Source organism: Anser anser, assembly GCF_964211835.1.
Source record: "Anser anser genome assembly, chromosome: Z".
NCBI lineage: Eukaryota > Metazoa > Chordata > Aves > Anseriformes > Anatidae > Anser > Anser anser.
Genome location: NC_139723.1, coordinates 24,363,830 through 24,387,685, shown reverse-complemented (window position 1 = coordinate 24,387,685; position 23,856 = coordinate 24,363,830). Strand labels below are relative to the sequence as shown.

At 35.2% G+C, this 23,856-nt stretch overlaps 2 long non-coding RNA genes across 3 annotated transcripts in view; both read right to left on the bottom strand.

Moving 5' to 3' along the window:
- The window catches only part of LOC310890139, a 764,802-nt gene that overhangs the window by 330,526 nt on the left and 410,420 nt on the right, over positions 1-23,856 (bottom strand). The window lies entirely within an intron of this gene.
- Positions 216-23,508, bottom strand: LOC310889705. The gene is made up of 3 exons (XR_014576720.1): positions 23,475-23,508; positions 1,348-1,452; positions 216-271 (listed from the first exon to the last, which is right to left on the bottom strand). It is a non-coding gene; the product is annotated as an uncharacterized lncRNA (long non-coding RNA).

Here is a 23,856-nt window from a genome sequence, read left to right as displayed (position 1 = left end):
TCCCTCTTCCCCTTCCCGTTCCTCTCTTTTCCCTTTCTCCCCTTTCCCTTTCCCTTTCCCTTTCCCGTTCCCGTTCCCTTTCCCTTTTCCTTCATTTTCCTTCTTAGTGAGACATAATATCAGGATTCACTATTCTGTGGAATGAGGTGCACAGTGATGTCACTTGATGTTCGAAGTTTGACAGTTTCATTAACGTCAAGGGCCAGTATCAATTATTCATTTCATCAATACTTTAATTATTGGTATAATCCATAGTACAGTTGTAGAAGATCTGGAACAAAAAGAAAAAAAAACAATATGTCTCTAAAGGTAAATATCTAATAACTAAATGAATTTAAGCTCCATTGTATTTACTCATTACAATGGAATAATTAGATGAAAGTGAATACAGACTTTTCACAAATCCAGCACTGCTCTTCTGGACCTCATCCTTGGTACCATATCAGTTTCTGAACTGCATATGAAGATACAGTGTGCAAGCAGAGAATACAGCAACAATGGGTTGCTAAATATTATCAGGAGAAAATTGACAATGCCCTAGGAATGACTGCTAATTTAATTTTTAATTGAAAGTGACTTTAAGCCAAGAGAGACTAATATGAAAAGTAAGCTTAACTGCAAATGCCTCAGTACATTATGCAGATAATAACTGCTCCCATGTGGCTAATGCAGAGCTAAAAGAACTGAAAATTATGCTTTCTTTTACAACAAAGAAAATTAACCACCACCTTCTTATCTCCCAGTCCAAGGATAGAATTCAAAGTGTCTCATGACTCTAGGTTTTACTACTACTACTAAATGATCTTATATGAAGACTTTTTTTTTCCTCATTACTTTATTGTGATAAAGAGCTCTGGTACACCTAAGAGAAATACGTAAAAATGGATTGAAAAACACTGCCTGCAGTTTCTCATCCTGCTCAGTTCTTATTTGCAGTCTCTTAAACTTCATCACTCATTATCGTACGAAAATGGACTGGTGGATGGATTAATTTTAAATTAATGTATACAATATGACTCCTTGTAGGTTACAAATCACACACACACACACAAAAGTATTTTGTCTGAGTCAGTAATCTCATCAGCTATGCCAGCTAGTCACACAAAGTTTGCATTCAAAATTTAATGAGAAACCACAGCAATCCAATGAGGTAGAATATCTTTTGATCTAAGCCTTCATTAGCTTTTATTAGTATGTTCTGTGAATATTAAGAAATAGTTCACCTATTCTCTCTGAAGGATTCACAGATACTAGTAATACCATCACAAATACTATCTCTTCCAGTGAGCTCTGTTATTTTGTAAACATTTTCTGTATTCAAAGACTGTTAAAGAAGTCTCTGCTCACCTGTAGCATTGGCTGCTCAACGTATGTCTTTATTGCATTCCACTGTCCCAGTTGTGTGGATGGAGAGGTTTGCCGGACCACAGGGACTTACTGCTGTCATTCTGCCTATTTTAGATAGAAGGAAAGAGAAAATTTCATTGTTTTAGCCATCATTTCAGTGATTAGTCTACGGAAAGGCCCTAGAGACAGTGACTGAGGAGACAGTGAATTGCAACAAAGAGATAAGAATAGGAACCCAAGCCCTGGGGAGGCCTGGGATAGAATTTCTTAAAGATTTGCCCCATTGAAAATACACACCTAACAAAATATTCCTCAGTGCTACGGAAAGGCTGTAAAGTTATGTGATCAATGCAGAACACAGAAAACACTAAAAACTGTATTGAAGTTCATACTACTAGACTTGACTTTTGGCTGTCAGATTTCTTATAGCACCCCCTCTTGATCTAATTTTTACGTGGGACCCAGTCCTTCAAAAGCATTGACACTTGCAAAATCTGTCAGCCAGTTGTGCTAGTGTTAGTATACTCGAAAAGATTTTGCTCAAACAAGGGCACATGCTCTGGTAAAGCGGAGAATTAGAAAGCTAAAACCCAAAGTCTTGGTGTTTAGTAAACATTGTTATGCACTTAACGTGCATAATGCTTTGAGTTTTGGAAGACAAGGCTAAGGTAGCATAACTCTTCTGCAGATTTTAGCTTTAGAATCAAATTATTTCTTAGCTAAGAGAAGTAACTGTGGCTCTGGTAGGGAATACAACCGGAAACTTAAATAAAATAACAGCTAAAGGTATAATGCTGTGATATGTACTGGTACTTAGTGAGCTAGCTAGAAAACCTGCATGATTCACGCATGCTTTTTAGTTCTAATTTAAAAATTCAATTTTTTTTTCAAATACACTTTTTTTTTTTTTCCTTAGTGCGAGTATGCAGACAAAAGCATATCTTCACTGGTTGCTTAGTTTGTTGAATATAATTCAGTTTTCAAAATATCTGTACACAAGCTCATTACAAAGTGTAAAGCTCTCTAAAATATCCACTTAAAAATTGCTTCTAATATTATATTTCTATCTCTGGTGCAGGACTGTTTGCCAGAGTTGCTTTACAAGATACAGACAGTAGAAAGGCAGTATTGGCAAATCATTTATTTGAATGTCAATTTTATATCTGATACACCTTAAAAAAATCCTACTGTAATAAGTGAATTAGATTTACTTTTCTTTAAAAATGCTTAGGTTGATCTTCCATTCTATTAAAATATAATTTGATGTAATTTCTTGTATTTCAAAATGATTAGCATTTTGTCTACACTGTCAGTAGCCTAATGGCAGCAGATAATTTTGTTTGATTAAGAGAATACTTTATTTAACAACTTTACAAGCCTAATGAATATTCAAAGCAATAAAAAATTCCACTATTTGGAAACATGTTGTGCTATTCTATTTATGAGAATATTCCATAAATTGACACAAAACCATGTATAATTGAATCTCAATTGTTTTCCCTCATAGAAATATTTTTTTGCTTGCTTATTTGTTTTGTCGGTAGGTCGTGCTGATATTATTTTATTTATTTATTTATTTATTTATTTAATTTATTTATTTATGGTTGTGTTGTTTTGCTTTGTTTTGGATCCCAGAAGTACTTAGGACAAAAGGTTTTTCAATATGCTTAAATAGCTCTACACTAAGAAGATCACCTGTGGGCTTGCCAACAAGAAAAATATGCCTTGAATTTTAAGGAATAGGAACTGCTTAAATTCATAAATCTTGCATCAAATTACAATACTTAAAGAATATTTTTATCCCAATTAATTGAATGTAAATATTATATTTCTTAAATCTCTCTTTGTCCCAATATCAGAGACCTCTACCTCAAACAGGAGGCAGACTGACATTTTCTCACAAGCAACTGTATTTAAAGAAGAAACTATCTCCCAAAGGAAGCAAAATTCTTTTCAAATAAGAATTTTTAACTGGCTGGCAGTTCCAGAATACCCAATCAGGCTTAAATATACAAACTATTACCGATGGCACGTTAATTACATTCATTTTTACTGTGCTGGGTGAAGACAAAGATACTCTGCATGAAACAAACAAGGACTACAAATCAGTGTTTTCGTGAAGGTACCTTGCAGCCAGTGGGAGATGATACACACTGGCCATCCCAGCACCATCCTGGACATGTTCTCTATAGTTCTTTTTCAAAGGAGATTGTGTTACAAAAGCTCTGCTGTATCGCCCCAGCTCTAGTATGCCAACAGTTAGTAGGACTGCTTAGGACTCCTGCATCTTCTGTGAGAGGCTTTGTTCCCATAATTTATTCCCATAACTTTTTCTATTCCTTAACTATGATTCTGGCATTACTTATGTTCTCTGAAGAGTGATATAAATTCTGTATGACTCCTCAGAAAGAGGATGCAGAAGATGGCATTACTTTTTTGGGAAAGGAAATAGGTAAAAATTTGCCTCTACTATCAATCCACCTGATAGTTTATTTGCTTTGTCCAGCTATATCTGTTACAGAATGTTGCAGTTGAATTTTATATCACCTGTGACTTCTCAATTGTCTTTAAGAATAATACTACACATAGCAACATACAATCTATGCATCTGACATCAGAGGGAAAATTCATTGTCAATGGCATGCAAAGCTCTAGAAGACCTGCAAAAATTACCACTGACAGCTGCATTTGTTCATTTCCTGAATCGAACAACAATATTAATCAGTTACATAAATATTGAAATTGCACGATGAGAAGTAATATATATAGTAACATACTATATATGTATAGTATAGTATATATAGTGTGTATATATATATATAAAATAGTATAGACATATATGGCATATTTATGTAATAATAATTTATACCAAGTTCTCCATGATTTTAGATGTAGAATTTAAAATTTTAAATTAAAAAAAAATGATATTTTTTAAGTTTAAAATTTTCTGTCTTCCCACTTCATCATAAACATATCACTCTATACTGGTTCATTTTTCTATTCTCATTCTTAGTTACATGCTAATTAGTATAGTATACTACTCAAAGACCCCACCAGCCTGGCCTTGAACATACACGGGGCATTCACAGCTTCTCGGGGCAACTTTTTCCAGTGCTTCATCACTGTCTGAGTAAAGAATTTCTTCCTTACATTTAATCTAAGCCCTCCTTTGGACTTGCTCCAGTAGGTCCATGTCCTTCTTATACTGGGGGCCCCAGAGCTGAACACAGAACTCATGAGGTCTCACAGAAACAGAGCAGAGGGGAAGAATCACCTCCCTCAACCTGCTGGCCCCACTTTTGATTCATCCTATGATATGCGTGGCTTTTTGACCTGCAGACGCACACTGCTGGCTCATGTTGAGCTTCTCATCAACCAACACCCCCAAGTTTTTCTCCTCAGGGCTGCTCTCAATCCATTCTCCACTCATCCTGTATTTGTGCTTGAGATTGCCATAACCCAGATGCAGGACCTTGCACCCAGCCCTGCTGAACTTCATGAAGTTCACAAAGGCCCACCTCTCAAGGCTGTCCAGATCCCTCTGGATGGCATCCCTTCCTTAAACCCTCTTCAGTTTCTTAAATAAGAGTGTGAAGAGGGTATGACTGATATTGGCACATAAAAGAAGGACTGAATTTCAATGGCAGGTTTGAGGGCTCTATTGACAGAAAATGCCATAAAATGATTTTGAATCATACGTTAATGCAGATTCAACCTAACTAATTTATACGAGAAGCTAGGAAGCCACGTGGTCAACTGTATTTTCATCATTAAATGATAAATGTGAGCACTGGACCACTAATAGATTCTGCAAATATTCTTAAATTTTGCATGCTGTTCTGCAATGCATTTTCATTGCTATTGTCTGTAATAGAAATAGCTTCAGTTTCTGAAAGTACTATGCAAACCAAAGCTGTTTCAGCATCAAATAACCTGTCCAGCTTTGAAAATCAAAACATTTTTATATCCACTCTGATAGTTTACAAAAACCTTTTGTATTTTAGTGTTCAGAAAATACAAAAAAAAAAATAAAGGTAGAAACAGAGTTAATGCAATCTAGGTGAGAATGTTTTCTTCTGGTTAGCACTGGGAAAAACAATAAGCCTTCACAAAGATTTCAGTGTATTATATCTATTTTAGGAACACGAGGACAGCAAGGAATTCATTCAGAGTTCTGTGGTATATTTGGGAAATAGATTTTTATTAAGGTGTATGAAAACTACCCTATGAGGCAATGTTGTAGTACCCACATCCATTCCAATGTTTCTATTGCTGTAATTAACTTTCTGACAAATAAAAGACCAAATCTGTTCCATGTCATATATTAGCAATAAGCTTTCTACTGTTTGCAAACAGTGCACTACAGCATTTTATTGAGTTCTGTTCCAGATTTCTGTGTCATCTTGACTTAAAGCAAGAATATTAGTCAGCTCATGAAGTTCAGTTGCAGATCTGCATATGCCAAGTTAATTTTTTCAGTTGGTGTTGTTTTAAGAGACTGCCATACTAATTTGCTATATTTTCTGCCATTTTTGTCTAAATCTCCTTGCAGATATCCTATTAATTATATTGAAAAGAAGAATTTGATGGACCTTGGAAATAGCCATTTTCTGTGCTGTTGGGAAGGATAAAATCTCAATTTTTCAACATTCTGGACTTTATACTGTAAGATTAAAAACCACTTCCTCGCAGTCTAAAATTATTATTATTATTACTATTATTTTTGGTGGTGGTGGTCATAATAAAATCAAACCAACAAGAAAATATAATCATTTTCTTTTAAAAATATTTAATATTTTTGTTCTCCTCATTACAACGTATTTGTAGGTATTTGGTTTTTGCTATTTGAAACACATAGAATTTAAACACCCTAAATGAACGCACAGTGCTTACAGATTTGAGAAGATTAGAAGAATATTAGGTAACACAAGCATACAATAAGCAAAAGAACCATTATTTTTCATAAAATATGGCTATTTGTTTCAGAGAATTTAGATTAAATGAAATCAATAATCTGGTTAGAAGTTTGGATTTACACTGGAAACAACAGTAAATAACATGAAAGTGTAGTATGGAAAATCTACATATCAAGACTAGTGCATAGAAAACCTGTGAAAATAAAAACTGCCATAATTGATTTTAAGGTCAAGGATTGCTGAGATAAAGTAGAATATGTTCGGTTTCAGCATTCAGGATTTATTCATCTGAATTTGGTCAGGTCAGAAGTTAACTTTATTCTACTAGTAACCAGAAAAAAATATATTTTTTTCTTTATCATTATATTAATTAAAGGAATTTAGATGGCAGTATGTGCACAGTCCTTTTGAAAATATTATTGTAAGCTTTGCTTTAAAAAAGGATTAAAATGTTTTTGTTTTGTTTAACTGTGCCTCACTTAGTTAACATACATGATCTAAAAATTAAATCATGTCTTTTGTAATTCTTACTGGAATCACACTTTTCCTACTGGATCTAACTCCATGCCAGCTGCAAAAGGTGAAAGCAAAATAAATTGAGAACCAGCCAAAATAGTGCCGCCTTCTTCTACCTGGTATGTGTTTTTATTTATGATATATTCTTGGTTAATGAGATTATTTTTTTCCTTCTAGTGGTGCATCAGTCCCCTATGCTTTCCCATATACTTTTCCAATACAGATAACAGAATGAACAATTAGTTTTTCTTTTAGTTTTTGTGTGTCATTCACCCAGGTGAACATATGTATTCAAATATTTCAAAAATCAGAACTAATGGGATGGATATTAGAGGGAAATATTATTTTTGGCATTGTTAAGCACTGCATACATGTCTTTGTTAGAATAATCTGTCTTTTACTGTGTACTTGTACATATGCTATTTAACTGAAATATAAGAAATATTAAATAGCAGAAAAAATATGTAGATAAGGACAGAATTAATAGAGAACAATTATCTGAAATAATATTTTCGTTTCATATTTTTCAGGTTCAGTGTGTCTTGTTGTCTTTAATGACCCTCACCAGGGAACTTAATGCTTTTTATATTTACATTGTCATCTTAAATTACTACCAATTAGTTATAATTTTGTTTCTGCAACATATTAGGCAGCGTCATCACAGAAAAAGAAGTCTCTGGTGGACAAAGTAGTTGAGAATTCACTATTTTGAATAGAAATAATGGCCTTTTTTTTTCAGTTAACAAAATGTTATTACTATAGTGTTTTAAAAAATGGGAAATATTAAGACACTAAACTGATGACAGAAAAGGAAATACTTATATAATTGGCACTGGGGAAAATAGATACTGATACTTTCATTCCATATTCTACATCTATCAGGTTGTGTTTTTTAACAGTGTAAGAACATAGCACATAATCATAAAATCATAGAATGCTTGGAGGTTTTAAGGTTGGAAGGGACCTTAAGGATCACCTAATTCCACCCCCCTGCCATGGGCAGCTCCCACTAGATCGGCTTCCTCAAAGCCCCATCCAACCTGGCCTTGAACGCTTCCAGGAATGGGGCATCCATGACTTCTTTGAGCAACCTGTTCCAGTGCTTCACCACCCTCATAGTGAAGAATTGCTTTCTTACATCTATCTAACCTAACCCCATCCTTTTTCAGTTTAAAATCATTACCCTTTGTCCTGCCACTATACTCCCTGATAAAGTGTCTCTCCCTACCTTTCCTGTTAGCCCTCTTTATATATTTGAAGGCTTCTATAAGGTCTCCCCAGAGATGTTTCTTCCCTAGGCAAAATAAACACAACTTTCTCTGCCTTTCTTCATAAGAGGCGTTCTCCAGCCCTTTGTGACCCTCCTCTGGACCTACTCGAACAAGTCCATAACCTTCACATGCTACAGTCCCAAGAGCTGGATGCTGTACTCCAAGTGGTTTCTCACAAAAGCGGAGTAGAAGGGAGAATCACCTGTTCCGACCTGTTAGCTACATAAATATTTAAGTTCCAAAATTATTTGCAATTTCATCAGAATAGACTGCAGAAGTCTTGAATCTATATGAAATCTCAGTGCGTTGTTTTGTCTTCCTACCTTAGAAGTAGATTATTCAATAAGAAAACAACTTTTAGATTCCCACAGGAAGGTATTGTGTACTACTGTTTGTAGATTGTAATTATTGTTATAGACATTATTTAACAGATTTTGAAACAAACACAGAAGTTAGGAAAAGCAAAATACGATAAATTAATGTGTCTTAATTACAATCAATAGAATTACAGTAGATTCATATAGTCCAGAAGCTTAGCTTCTTAGTAGAAAAACCTCACGCACAGTAGGAACTAGCAATGAGCTGTACAAATGCTGATATAAGAAGTGGAATGAAACAGTGCTGCAAATGTTGATCAGCAGTATTGCAATGTACCCAAAAGCTACACCTCTAGATTATTTTTGTCTAGACCTAAGCATTTATTTAACAACTGCAACAAAAATTTACCTTTGATTGATTTACACTAAAGATGTGAGTCAATCACTCTAAGATACATATGGGCATAAACTGTGAGACGGGATTTCATCAAACAGGGGTAACAGGTGTTCTCCTGAGCTGGAAGAGTTGGATAAGTAAATATAAATAAAATAACCCAAATGAAAAAAAAAAAATCATCAAAAAGTGGATGGATAGGAAAATCTCTGGGTAAATAGCCTGAAGTGTTGGTGGTGCCCCTGGAAAATGCAGCGTCAGATTTGGGTGTTGTATCTGTTCCAGAAGATTCATATGCTGTTTAGCCTTCTGTTCAGCTGAACTCCACCACAACTGCTCTTGCACTCCCCCTCCTCAAAGAAAATGGGAGAAAGTATGATGAAATGGGCTCAAGGGTGGTATAAGGACAGGGAGACAACAATTATTGTCACAGGCAAAAAAGACTCGTTATAGGGAGATTAATATAATTTATTGCCTATCGCTAGCAGAATAGAGCAGTGAGAAACTAAAATCAAACTAAAAACACTTTCCACCCCATCCACCCTTTTCTACCTCCTCCCCATGAGCAGTGCAGCGGAATGGGGGCTGCAGTCAGTCCATGGCGCTTCATCTCCACCGCTCCTTCACGGTCACTCCCTGCCCCTGCTCCCCGTGGGGTCCCTCCCACGGGATGCCGTCCTTCCCGAACTGAGCCTGCGGGGGCTGCCCGCAGGCAGCAGCTCTTCAAGAACTGCTCCCACATGGCTCCGTACCACGGGGTCCATCCATCCCCCAGGAGCAAACTGCTCCAGCACGGGTCCCCCCCGGGTGGGCGGCAGCTCCCCCCAGACCCCCTGCTCCTGCGTGGGCTCCTCTCCACGGGCTGCAGCTCCGGCCCGGGGCCTGCTCCTGCGGGGGCTCTCCATGGGCCGCAGCCTCCTCCAGGCCACATCCACCTGCTCCACCGGGGGCTCCTCCACGGGCTGCAGCGTGGAGATCTGCTCCGTGTGGGACCCATGGGCTGCAGGGGGACAGCCTGCTGCACCAGGGGTCTCCCCATAGGCTACAGGGGAACTGCTGCTGCGTGCCTGGAGCACCTCTTGCCCTCCTGCTGCACTGGCCTGGGAGGCTGCTGGGCTGTTTCTCTGACATTTCTCACCCCTCTCTTCCAGCTGCTGTTGCACAGCAGTTTTTCCCCTTTCTAAAATCTGCTGTCCCAGAGGCCCAACCGGCGTCGCTCCCTGGCGCAGCTCTGGCCAGCAGCAGGTCCCTTTGGAGCTGGCTGGAGCTAGCTCTGGTCTGACATGGGTCAGCTGCCAGGCTCTGCTCACAGAGGCCTGCCCTGATTTTTTTATTTTTTTTTTGTATATTTTTTCCAAACTACTGAACTACAGTTTTACAGGTTCACAAGATCGGGCCTGTTAGTAGTTCCATTTCTAAATTCTTTATTTTTAAATATGTGATGGATTACATTCCTCTTTGCAACATTCCAGCCGTGAGATCCCTATGTAAGAATGCTTATATTCTATATTCTGGACCTTGTATTCAACACTGTTTAATTTAAAATGTCTAAATAGTAAAGTTGGTTGAGACTTTCTTTCATGTTATTCCTATCCATTAATGTAGTGTTCTTTTTTATCGTTTTCATGCGAATTAAATAGCTCAGATGTAAAAGTCAGAATAGGCTTGCAGGTAAGATTCCTTCCTATGAAATGTTTGAAGCAACTTGGTAAGAAATCTGACAACATAACAATGAATTTGCCTAGGGACCAGATCACTCTCATAGGTTACTATAGCAGTATTCTCTGTACACAAGCAAACCAGTATTTTTTATTTTAGATTCTGCCTTGTAACTTTGTAGTCATATGTAATGCCTTTGATTCATGGATTTAAAACTCATTACAAATATAGGGGAAACTCAAATTTTTGAATTGTTTTTTCATTCTTATCATCTCCAACTGCAGAGGATCATAATTTAGATGAAAATGTAACTATATTATTATTATTATTATTAGCCTACTCAGCAATAACAGATCTGCCTATAGCTTTCCATACAGCTAAAAACAATACTATTTGTTCTGAGTGCATGTTAAGGATTACTAAGGGAGACTTTTTTATTTAATTTAATTTTTTTTTTGAGACTTGTGCCTTCACAGTTTTATGTTAATAGGGCTAATTTGTATTGCATACTGATTTCTTTTATTAGTTTTTGAAATAATAAACATATTTTGAATATTTGGTGTATTGTCTCAACTGGGAACCTTTAATGTAAAGATCTTGGATATGATGATCTATTTATTATTTATCTTCACATATATCATAACACACACAGAACTAGTTTTGACTCTAGCTTAGAGGATTAAATTTATTAGTATAATTATTTAATTATTAAATAATTAATATTGTCTTTTTTATTATGCATAAAAATATTACAACTAAATTGTCAAGGCAGTAGCAATGCTGATAATGAATTGTTTACAACACACTTATCAAAAGTTATACTTAAGAAAGAGAAATGTTACTCACTTGAAATTAATTTTCAAAATACGTAGCAGAACAAGTGCATTTTTGTCTTGTGCCAACAGAGAAAAAACATTGATTCAGTTTTCTATCTTGTAAAAGAAACTTCAAAAATAATAACTCCTTTCTCAGATACAGTATTTTAAGAGACCTTAGGCTTTTATATCTTTATTCTTAATTAATTATGTGAAGATTTTTTTATATATATTGAAGCATTTAATAGTTAGGGAACTTTTAAGAATATGCATATGTACCTATCTACATTTATGTATTCATCACAAAAAGAAATTACAATAATTACCACAAGAATAAGCTTATTTAGCTAGCCACTCTCAATAATTTATTCTAAGTGTTTTTCATTGTGGGATGCTCTGATTTATCCTAATTTTGATAAGAATTTAAAAGTTTCTCCAACATAGTGAAGTAAAGCATAATAACCAATATTATGCATATAATCCCTATTACTTAATATTTAATTCTCAGAAGGAATTACTGCTTCAAAACTGTTTCATTTCCAAAATCTACATTCACATTTCCATTTTTAAGTATCTACATTTGAAAATTGATATTGGCTCCTACATCTCCTTTGGCATTTAGACGTTTTTGTGATTTTCCAGGCAGAACTGAATAAATATTTTATGTTATTTGAGGAATCAAAGGAGATGTAGATACAGTAATAGCAACAATCATATTTACTGGATGTTGCAGTGTAAATGAACATTGTATGTGCTGTATCAGCATGCACAGGTTGTTTATAGACTTTAGTATCTCTCTCAAAGCTGGCATAGGCTTTCTGCAGTTACATCGCTGAACTGCAGTGCAAATATAATTAAACATTCAGTTAATTGTGTATAAAACAGTTTCTCAGAGAAAGTGCTAATGCTAAGGTGTAAACAGAATTTGCAGGAGCTGTAACTAATAACCACTTGATTATGAAGTGTGAAAAATGTTCCTAAATCACACTTTCATATGGAATTTATTATACTCAGCTACATAATACTTCATACACAATCTCAGAAGTATGAACTTCTGGCTCTTAAGAACCTACAGAAAAAAAAAAAAAGAAAAAAAAAAAGAAAAAAAAAGTTATCAAAGCTGGTTAAGTCCTGGGCTTTGTTCCTACAGTATATTCAAGATTTATCACTTAAGAATGTTTATTTTATTTTTCTTTCAAGATCACAAAGCAATAGCCACTGCTCCTTTCCTTAGCAGTTATTTTAACTCCTACCAAGAACTTTTTTCTCCAATATGGTGAATTATTTGGTTTCTTTATATCATTTGAAGTATTACAGCTGTAACATTGTCTTTCTGTCTTCTGTCTTGTGTATATTTGTTTTTCTAGAATGCTATAAATACCCTGCTGCTTTGAATGACAATAATATATTAATTATGTAGATATCCTCCCATTCAGATATTTTACACATTTATCAGCAAACCTTTTTTTTTTTTTTTCTTTTTTTGGTCTGGATTCTGCTGGACAATAAACCAGAGACCAGACACTTTATTTTGCAGCAAAACTAATGTCATTACTGTCTGCAGGAAAAGAGAAAATACAGCAATCTTAATAAGATCTGAATACTTTTGGAAAATGAATACAGTGAGAGGGGCAGACTTGGTCATTTTTCAGATCCACCAAGCAACCATTCAGTCTTTCTGCATGTAATACCCAGCTAGGTCATTGTAACAGTGAGGCTGTAGAAAAAATTATGGGAGGCTTCTTTTGCAGCTAAGAATAAAATATTTTAGTTTACAATTATTCTTCTTATGCTCAACCTCTTTACTTGTTTATGTACTTGGACTGAGATTTTAGCTGTAAGTTATAAACATGAAAAGAAACTGCTGTTTTTTTCCTGCTTTTATTTTGGCAATACAAATTTTTTGTCTATTTATATTATGGCAATGTGGTGTTCTTCATTGTAGAATTACCCTTTGCATTGGTGTTGCTGTTAAATATGTCCCAAATGACAAGTAAAACCTCCTCAACTAAGTTGTGGTTAAGTGATTTGCTTTATCCTGAGAAGTATCTAGCCTCAGGCTGGCTTATCACCTAAGACATGCTAAACCACCTGTTCTGTTCCAGCATCTGTGATTTCTGTGAACTGGGAGGCTTGGGACCAACGTCTTTGCCTTGAGGACTGAGCAGTTTAGCACTGCCTCCCTCTATTTGAAGCTTTCTGGTAATTGTCCAGGACTTCTATTAAAGGTGAGTGCTTTATATTTTTCTGTTGCCTATTGTAAACCTCATTGCTTGTCCAGAAGCTCAGGACAAATTTTTGTCGAGGACAAGTTTTCCCATGGCTGATTAGAAAAGAGCTACAGAATGATACATGACTCTAATACACAAGCACTTCAGAGAATGTCCCTTTAAATGACCATGTCTCACAAAGTAGGGTATGGACTTTGGTATTTTGAATTCTCAGATCATGTGCTGATCATTTAAGTTACTGCTGCAACTTAGACATATTCTTCTTAAATAGAAATTGTTTTGTAAAATATGCAGATTTTGTCACTTCGAGCCAGTTATGTTCAATATTAATAAATAACTCAATTTGACAACCATCTCAGCTAGGCCCTAATAGCTACTGATGAGGGAAATGTTGGAGAAAATAGTGAGAAAGTCCTGGGTATTTTCTGAAAATGCTGGAAATGTGTATAGCTAGAGAAGCAAATCTAAAAAGAGCCTGATGTATCCTCATTCCTTAGTTTCCTAGAGAGCTGCTGTGATTTATAAGGGTAATTAAGTACTAAAAGCGCACACCTACTTCTCCAAAGGATACAAATAAACTGTCATTGGAAACGTTAGCTAGAACCAGAGGCCCTTTTTGATATTCTTGCCTTCAGAGAACTACAGGAAATTAAGATCCTCAATTAACATCTGTGATGTTCATACTTCACTTAAAATGAGGGTGCATTCACTGAATGATAGAACTAATGTTATTGATTTGCAGATTATTACTGTGCTTAAAGGAAACTATAAAGCTGCTGGGTTTATACAAAAAAAAAAAAAAAGAAAAAGAAAAAGGAGGTTTTTCATGAAAATGCTTAGTCTAGCTTGGCAGTGGGTTTTGAAAGGCTCAACATACCTGGATTTACCATAACTCTATTACTGTAGGAGTTTGGTCTCACTAAGTCAGCTGAATCTTCTTTTGTTTGCTTGAGCATTTATTTTCCTTTCTCCTCTGAACACTGGATTTTTGGCATTGTTTTTAAGTTCAGAAACTCAATCTATCTTTCAGTTTCATCCTTATACAGATGAGAGTATGTAAAAATTACCTTCCTTTTTATAGCAAGAGAATAAAGAAGTAGAAGACTAAAGTTCTTTATATGAGAAAAAGAATATATATGGCAAATTTACTAACAAGAACCTTGTACAAACAATGCAATATGTTCTATATCCACTGCTCTCATTACATTTAGATATTTTTCCTTCTGGGCACCATCCCTAGATTTATATCTTTTTTTCTATTTGTATTTTGAAGGGAGTACTGAAGAAAAATAGGATATGGTTCTATAGTTTTAAACAGCTTTATATTCATGCATAGGACAGAAATTAAGATTATGTTTCCTCACTATGTGTGCTTAGTGTAATAATGAACTTGTAGTACTGCTATTTTATTTTATTTTATTTTTTAATAAAATGTCTGTTGACAATATTTTTTTTAAATATCAAATTTTATTTTATTTATAAGAAAGCAGTCTTTTGGATGAAAATTGGTAGAAATTGGTGATCTTGAAAATAATATTTGGCCAATTTTTTAAATTCCTATGATGAATTTGCTAAAAATACTCTGTGCTTTAAACCGCATCCCATTTTCTCCTATGTATAAATTACTGAATTTCAACTTACTAATCTCTACTTTACCTTGCAATAGTACATTCCACCTAACTTAAACATTTGAACAATTCCTTTTGATAAGAAAACAAAGCATATAAAATTTCTATAAAAGCCAATGTCCTTGGAGAATGCAATTATAAAGGAACAGAATCAAGCCCAGAGAGTCTTTGACTATGATTTATTGTTGGAAGCAGCTTGCATACTGTAATATCAGGTGTACTTAGATGGTGTGGGAGGTGTAATCTCTGTGGAGTGATTTCTGTGGAGGACTCCATCAGTGCAGCTCTGGCGAGTTTGCTTAGCAGCATATGGGAGACATTCAGCTATCTGGAAGATACAATGGTAGCCTGAGTTTAGCCCCTGAGAAAACATTTTGGCAGGGAGGTGTTCTGTTGATGGAGGATCTTTTACATTCTGGGAAGACTTCTGCTTCTCCCTCAGATGCAAGAATCTGCTGAGGAAAGTTCTTCATCTTTGGACCAAGGAGTAAAGATTTATTTTTAGTAGAAATTTTAAATAGAAGGTAAATAGATGACCATGAGACTGAAGGAAGGTTTGGGAGGAATGGAGAATGCTACTGAAGGACTAGAGAGGATTGGAGTATAGTCATCCAACTGTATTGCTGCAGAAGCCTGTTATAAATACAGTTAATTTACTGAATTTCAGAAAAAGTTTACAAGGTAGTCTTTTACAGAGCAAAACAAACAATTCCAGAAGTGAGTCTGTACTATGAAAGCAGTGAATCTGATCGCTTTTAGGCCTGTCCTCAAGCTTTCCCTGCTACTTGGAACACATAAGTTATTTTTACATAAATGACATCCAGAAAGCTTTAAGCAGCAAGATTTGGTATTTTTCATGGGCTGTATCTCTTTCAGAAGCCTTCAGCTTTGAGCTGAGACCTGCTCACATTCTGTATTCGAAATTCTTTTATATTTTCCACTTATTATATTTTTATGAAATGCTATTTGTCCTATGCTCACATATTGACTGTCATAATACCTTACAATTTAGGTAACACACTGTTTTACCAGGGGTAGGATGAATGTTTTCAAGGTTTTCTGTTCAATATTTGTGCACTCTTTAAATACCAGCTTCTGTGAAACTTTGTAAGCAATTCTTCCTCAGCTTCTTTCCTTCCTGGGACTTCTTCAGGGAGTGCAGAAGCCTAAAGTCATCTTTACCTGATTATTTGCCTGAATGCATCTTCCTACCACTGTATGGGCTGCTGCAGGGAAAGTTAACATCCCAGCCAGACCCAGTACAGCTTTCCTCAAAGGAACAAAGTCTAACAGATCAGATTTCTGGTCCTTCTTGCTGGCTGGCTGTGAAGTTAAACAATTCTTTTGGTAGGCCAGCTGATCACTTAGATACATTTAATGTCAAAGTGGGACACTAAGTTCAGTGTTGATAAAGAAAATAAAGAAAAAATGAGTAGCAATAAGAATTCGTGTTCATCATAAATTCTGTATTTCAAAGCTTAATGTTCTTTTCTTACAAATCAGAGTGATAAATCAAAAATCTATAATAGCAAAATTATATTTCTGTGGAATAATTATTATTTTTTTCATTGCAAATGTAGAAGTAGATTTTTTATGTTATTAAAGAAATCATATTTTCCATAAAATAATATGAGAAATTTTATCAAACAGAGCAAATGTTTACATTCTAATATCTGAACAGTCCCTACACATTCCTTGGATATTCTCTTTTTAAGAACTTGATCCCTTTTTAGGAATATTGCTGCACACACTTACTTATCATTTATCACTTCAAATCACATGTAGAATCACAGTAAGAACAAAATGAACAAACTCTGTGGTGACTCTCTAAGACACATTTGGTATCTATGGGATGCCAAAAAGGTACAGAAATTTTCATATCCAACTGGCTACTGATGACACAGCTGCTGCTCTTGCAAAGTTGATGGAAAATAGACAACTGGAAAAGCTAGAGACTGTAAGCAGCATCTGAAGGATTCTAGAGCTGATATCGAAGGAGATGACCCTAGTGGTTATACCTAAATATAAAATGAGGCCCTGAATATGTTTATACGGGTTTTGCAGCTATAAATAGAAGAAGTCTGTGGGATTTTGTTTGTTTGTTTACTTTCAGTTAAGATGTAAAAGTCTGATGCCACTTGGGCTACCATCTGATGTTATCATAACATATGATGTAGCTCTTAAACATGAATGATTTCTAGCTTTTGAAAACTCCTTCCACTCCTTTGATTCATCACTTTAGTAATGAAACGATGAGGATATGACTAATGATTTGCAGGTAGGTTTAAGCACTAATGAGTTTGTATCTGTATGTGAACAAAACTGCAATAGTGTTTGCAGACTGTTAATGACTAGCTGGCATAGGATTTATCGATAAGTATTTTAATTTGTTTGCTTGTCCAAAAGAACAAAAAAGATACAGTGTATTGTAAACTCTAAGTTTAATTAAAATAAATGATTTTCCTGAAATGGAAGTAAATTGTAGATAATGTTTCTGTATTTCTAGGGGCCTGTAAGAAGTTATACCTTTTCCTCTATCCCAGACAGTCAGTCTGTGTTTATCTTATCTAGTTTTTGTTTCATTCATTCTTCCCTAATAATAGCACTACACAGCTGCAAGTTAGGAATAAGTTAAGAATTCCATGTCCCTGTCTTTGCCTTTCTCTTTGTTTGCTTAGTAGGACTGTTTAACTCAACCTTTTTCTCCATCAGTTTCCTTTCCCAAAGAGTACTAATGTGGTATGAGAACATGTAGAAAGAAAGCTCAGGAATAATACTGACTTATCCACTCCCCTTATTAGAGCTGGTCAAAACTCAGAATTCCCATTCCACACATGGGAGGGTGAAAGTTCCAGGCATGGAAGAACCCAGCCTCTAATTGGAATAGAAACCTATTACTGTAAAAAATCTTGCAGAAATAGAAAAGAAAATAAATAAAAAAAAAAAAGATATTTTGGGGAAATAAAGGAAAAAAGAAAAGAAAGAAAAGAAAGAAAAAGGGAGGGAGGGAAGAAGGAAGGAAGGAGGGAAGGAGGGAAGGAGGGAGGGAGGGAAGGAAGGAAGGAAGGAAGGAAGGAAGGAAGGAAGGAAAGAGAAAGAAAGAAGGAAAGAGAAAGAAAAAGAAAGAAAGAAAAGGAAAGAGAAAGAGAAAGAGAAAGAGAAAGAAAGAGAAAGGGAAAGAGGGAAAGGGAAGGAAGGAAGGAAGGAAGGAAAGAAAGAAAGAAAGAAGGAAAGATGGAAAGAAGGAAAGAAAGGAGAAAATTTCCTACTAGCTCTGCAGTCACATTTATTATTATTATATATTAAACTTTTTCTTTGACTAATCCATAAGTGCAGCCATTCAATTACATTCTTACATTCTACTATGGATGCAACATATGTGAATTATTACTGTTGAGATGCATATAAATACATTGTGTATTAGATAATGGAAATCATAGCCTATGTGTAACTGAATTTAGAAATATCTTCATAATAAAATTTCCATATTAAAAAAAAAAAAAAGAAATTAAAGAAATTATTATCATACTACCTTCATTGCTGTGGTATGCAAGCCAGTATTTTTCATCTGTAAGACTTTTTGTTTCCTCATCACTGCCCTGAAAAGTAGCAGACTTATTTTGCTTTGGTTTAGGTTCTTGCTTATGGCTATAAACTTACAGAAGCCAGAAGGAAGTCAAATAAATTTACTTTGCTTAGGATGGGGTCTTTCATAATGCATTTTCTTCTGTAGGAGATGGATCTGTGTTTTTCTGACTTATGGAGGGTAGAGAGAATCTTGCACAGAAGAGCTTATTGTCATATAGGAATGTTCAATGTGTTTGAGACAGAGTTGTTAATGATAATATTCATTCTAATGTTTTAGGAGATTGTTTATTCATTAATTTATATATATTGGAACCAGGTCATTCAGAAATAAGGACTCAAACCTTGAGCTGTAATAATTTGTACCTGTAGCAAAAATCAAAGAGAAATTAAATGGACTTACAGTAGCTCTTACCCCTGAGTTTTAGAGTTCTGTAATAGCTGGAATTTCCAAAATGCTAATGGCTTCATGCTTTATTTGCTAAGCAACAAACGAGGAGAATATAAATCCCTGTTTTTTGTTTTACACAACAAGAATACAGTATTTATAAAATCAAGATATACTGCTCTTCTGACAGTGAATTATCATAAAATGTGATTCTAGAAACACTATTAAGAAATTAAAGTGGCAATTCATCTTTAAATTAAAGCATGGGAGCAAATTTCATTTGACTTTCCACTGCAGTAAGGATCTAAAACCCTTAAGTATATATCTTGTAAATGATACAGAGTTTGATTTGTCACTTTTTATATCATACCAATATAAATACTTAACAGAACCAATCTGAATGGCCATATACATTAGTTATCCTGCTTGCTGAGAAGCTGACGTGTAAGGAACTATACTATTCCTATACTAGGAGGAATAATTGTAAGTGGAAAGAAAAAAATGACACAAATATAACCTGTGGTTTAGAAACAAAGACAAACAAAACTTTAAAAATTAATTGATTTAGAGAAAAGATTTAATCCAGAGACTGGCCAAAGATATTCATTTTCAAACATTTGATATTTCTTTCAGAAATAAATTTCTTTATTTTATAATTTATTTTACTTCAACTTTTATTTATCTATTTCCTTCCTTTAGCAAGCCAATGTTTATGAAAGGTGATTACAAAAATGAAGTATTTTTGCAGCAGCTACTGTTGATGGAATTTCTGAGAATTATTTTTAAGCAGTGTTCCTTTCACTAGTTTGATGGATTGAATGGACAATAATTAGATTCATATACATTCCCCATGCTCCTCTCCTGTTCAAATGCAATTATTTGTAAATATGTAAATTTGATTTTCTCCACTGAACAAACTGAATGGAGTTTCCATCTGATATGTGTTGGCAGATGAAAAACAGACCAATGATTGAGGTGAAGTAAATAGGAGACTCCGGAGAATTCAATACTGTAGTAGGTTTTCCTCACATTTATTTGAATTACGACAAAGCAAAGTACAAATCACTTAATGCAGGTCACACATTGCAAACCAAGAACCATCTGCATTTATTCAGTACTGCCATCCCGTCCAATGGGCAGGTTTGATAGCTATAGATATGTCTGAATTATCACAAAAAACTTTCACCTCTGCAGGTGTTTGTAAGGAGTTTACAGTGGATCAAAGGCTTCTTATTTGCCATACATCCTTTCTATTTTGTATTCATTTTATGTCTGTGAGACAGTTGCTGCTTATTTCAAAGTGTCTAAAGAAGAAGAGACTGCAAGTGGAGGGTAACAAAGAGGTAATAGAATAAATACCTAGTACCAGATAAGAAATTGTTGTATTTATAATTTAATCTGTCAAATCCTGAATTTCTAGATTAAGATAATTTTACCATTTTCTCACAAGATTCTACAAGGAGAAACAGATTTATTTCTGTGAGATGATTTTGTCCTGTACAGGATGATAACATCACAAAACCAAAACAAATAATGTTAGGTCTTTTTTTCTCCCTTTTTTAAATTTTATGTTATTTTAGTTAAACCCTTTTGCTGTTCATCTTCTTGTATGAAGCAGCTGTGCAAGTCTTCAGCTCAAAATGCAAGACCTAACAATTCTGTCTTGAGCCACTGAATACAATTGAATAGAAGATGGGCACAGTATGTAGAAAGGAACAGAACTGGGTGGTCTGCAAAGGAGGGACAACAGGTATGTTTGACCTATCAGAACATAAAGATAACACCAAAAAAAAAAAAAAAGATAATAGAAACGATAGTCAGAACATAAAGATAATACCAAAAAATTTGGAACTTGGAAGAATTAGCTGGATCTCTACTACCAATAACAGACCCAAGATTTGGTCCTGCACTTTTTTAAGAACAAACAGTATGTTTTGAGTAGGCATTTAATTGAGAATGTTTTACAAAATGTTATCTCAGTACCTGTCACACACACTAAAAAATAATTTTCTGATACCTTATGATGTGTCAGATCAATAAAACACAAAATAATGAATCACATGAGGATAGACTGCTTCTTATTCATGTAATAAAATCTTTCTGGGGTAAAAGATAAAGTTCATAGTTCAAATGATGATACTTCTCCCACAAGTTTTCTCCAACATATATGTAATTTTTAAATGCTAGCTGAACAGTTGAAAGGTACATTCATAACAGTAGCTGCTTCAGTAAGAGATTAATTCTCTATTAAACATATATAATCTATATAATCCTAGATATTATGTGGAAAGTTCAGAAAAAGTGATTGTTTTCTAGTTTCTTACTTTTTAAATAGTTTCATACATTTTAAATAAGGAGATGTAAATAAAGAGATAAGTACTGCAACACTGTTGGAGTTCTTTTACTTTTGTCTGAGGAGACCTTAATAACAGCCAAATTCTGAGCTTAATCTTCCCCGCTCCCTGCTCCCCATCATTTCTCTCTTGCTTTTAAAAGAGAAGGATTGGTCGGAAAAAATACAAAAGAAAAGGGTTTAGTTTCATATGCTTCTTGTCTTGACAAGATTTTTAAGCTGTCATAGAGTTAAAGAGTACATGAATCAGCATAGTAGTCATTTGTGCCATATATTCTGGGACAAGGTACAAGGAAAAGATTCATACACAGTTCTGTACATCATCAGCACGTTGCTGCAGGGATTCTTGAAAGGCCACAGTATGCCTAGCAAAGAAAAAATAGCAATGTATTCTCTCGGTAGAATTTCACATTCTGAAAAAAGGAATCTGATTCCATGTAGTACTGTGTAAGATGTCATATCACATAGATCAGAAATTAACATCCAGCTGCCAAGGAAACAGAAAAGTACAAAAATAAATACTTTTGTAAAAAAAAAATTGTTTGAACCAAAGAACAAGATATCAGTTTGTTTGGATTTTTTTTTTCCTATTTAAAGATTGAATTCTTCTGTTTAGGTATGCAGTAGGAATAGCTGAGAACTGTTTGCCTATACCTCTAAGGTATAGTACATTTTTGAGCAACTTTCTTTGTTAAAAAGATGTTCCAGCTTATTCTTTATTAATTTAATTATGCAAATAATTAATGCAAATGTTTAATTAACAGTTTAAGATTAAATACTAAATATCACACATTTTAGTAACATAGTATTATTTTCCCAAAACATTAGGCATTTGAAAATGTTGATGTTAGCCTTTCTGCAAATATATTCCCCCAGTTTAAAGCTAATACAATTTGTCATTCTATCTCAAAGAACCATGTGGACCTCAATGAAGTGCAATTTTCTTCTTACTGTAAAAACTGTTAACATTATACTGTCAGTATACAGTTAATAGTAGTAAGCATGATCAAAGAATTTAGCTCTGCAGATCACTGTCAATAAAATGACATCTAATATTTGCACCAAACCAGTAATTAACTATGGGAATGACAAAATCCAGTCCAGGTCAACTATGGTATTTAATCCTGATCTCATCATCTACGTTCCCAGAAAGAGCCATATAAAAACTTCACCTCACTAACAAATCTACCAGAAATTCATGGTACTTCCACATTACATGAGAGAAAGACTTGCAGTCTTACTAGAGAGTAGTCTCAATAATGTGTGGAAATCCAGATTCTTCCTCTTCGAGTCTGATGAGTTGGCTCTTACGTCTTCCATTTATTTTGCTCGTCTCCCAACTTTTCTTATCTCCAACTTGTATTTTTCCCAATCTTCTCTTAATTGTGCATTGTTTCTTGTCCTATTTCTTTTCTGTTTCATAAAGAAGCACCAGTATTCCTTCTTTAGTCTCCTTTTCCAAGTCCTAGATTCCAGCACGTAGTACTACAAATACTGCTGTCTTCTTGTTTTAGAATCACAGAATCATAGAATGGTCTGGGTTGGAAGGAATCAATGATCACTTAGTTCCAACCCCCTTGCCATGGGCAGGAACACCTTCCTCTACACCAGGTTGCTCAAAGCCTCATCCAACCTGGCCTTAAACACTTCCAAGGATGAAGCATCCACAGCTTCTCTGGGCAACCTAGTGCAGTGCCTCATCACGCTCATAATAAAGAATTTCTTCAAAATATCTAATCTAAATCTACCCTTTTTAAGTTTAAATACATTACTCCTTGTCGTATCACTACGCCCCCTGAAAAAGAGTCCTTTCCCAGTGTTGTGGTTTAACCCGGCTGGCAGCTAAACACCACACAGCCGTTCGCTCACCCTCCCCCCTCCCTCTCTGGGATGGGGGAGAGAAACGGGAAAGTGAAGCCTGTGAGTTGAGATAAAGACAGTTTATTAAGACAGGAAAATAATAATAACAATAATAATAATAATAGTGATAATGGTAATAGTATTAACAATAATAATGTGTAAGAAAACAAGTGATGCACAATGCAATTGCTCACCACCCGCTGACCGATGCCCAGCCTATCCCCGAGCAGCCGGCCCCCCCACCCCGGCCAGCCACCCCTATATATTGTTTAGCATGACGTCAGATGGTATGGAATACCCCTTTGGCCAGTTTGGGTCAGCTGTCCTGGGTCTGTCCCCTCCCAGCTCCTGCTGCACCCCCAGCCTGCTCGCTGGCAGGACAGAGCGAGAAGCTGAAAAGTCCTTGGCCTGGTGTAAACACTGCTCTGCAACAATTAAAACATCAGCATGTTATCAGCGCTCTTCTCATCCTAATGCAAAACATAGCACCCTACCAGCTACTAGGAGGAAAATTAACTCTGTCCTAACTGGAACGAGATATCCACCCCTTATTCCATACCATTTATGTCATGCTCA